This window comes from Colobus angolensis, unplaced genomic scaffold (assembly GCF_000951035.1).
Source record: "Colobus angolensis palliatus isolate OR3802 unplaced genomic scaffold, Cang.pa_1.0 Scaffold157, whole genome shotgun sequence".
NCBI classification, from domain to species: domain Eukaryota; kingdom Metazoa; phylum Chordata; class Mammalia; order Primates; family Cercopithecidae; genus Colobus; species Colobus angolensis.
In genome coordinates this window covers 2,935,530-2,936,150 of record NW_012114677.1, presented here as the reverse complement: position 1 = coordinate 2,936,150, position 621 = coordinate 2,935,530, and the positions used below count along the sequence as shown (strand labels likewise).

The 621-nt window shown below is 67.1% G+C and overlaps 2 pseudogenes across 1 annotated transcript in view; one reads left to right on the top strand and one right to left on the bottom strand.

Moving 5' to 3' along the window:
• The window catches only part of LOC105508062, a 16,337-nt pseudogene extending 16,102 nt beyond the window's left edge, over positions 1-235 (bottom strand).
• Positions 111-621, top strand: part of LOC105508043 — a 79,510-nt pseudogene continuing 78,999 nt past the window's right edge. The window contains exon 1 of the transcript XR_001001199.1: positions 111-279. The product of XR_001001199.1 is annotated as a zinc finger protein 595-like (transcript). The remainder of the gene's footprint in view (positions 280-621) is intronic.

The window sequence follows — 621 nt, the reverse complement described above, 5'->3', positions numbered from 1 at the left end:
GGGGAGGGGGGAGGGGCTTACAGCCTATCCAATTAGGACGCTGGATTGACAACTGCCGAATCAGGAGCGCAGCGGAGAGGAGGGGGCGGCATCCGGGATCTGGCGGGGCTTTTGCCTGTAGCTCCAGCCAGAGCTCCCTTAGGGCCTCATCGGTCGGCTTCAGCTCCTTGGGGAGGCCTGGGTGACTCTGCCACAGCCTCAGCCTCTGTCGCTCTGTGACCTGCGGGTATTGCATGATTCCTATCTAAGACTCTGGGACACGCCTGAAGTCGGGAAATGGTGAGTGTGCGGGGCAGGGGGGCGGGGCGTCCCGAGGCTGGGGAGGCCTCATGGGAACCGGCGGAAAATGGCGGCGGTGGGACTAGTCTGTGAGTGGAGTTCCCGCTCAGCCCTCGGTCCTCAGTCCCCTCCGGTGAGGGTCCCGCGCTCCTGTCGGTCCCCGCACGGCGGCTCTGCCCAGCCTGCAGCCCTCCTCGTGCAGCTCTGCGCCCGCGGGACCGAGTGGGACTAGTCTGTGAGTGGAGTTCCCGCTCAGCCCTCGGTCCTCAGTCCCCTCCGGTGAGGGTCCCGGGCTCCTGTCGGTCCCCGCACGGCGGCTCTGTCCAGCCTGCAGCCCTCCTC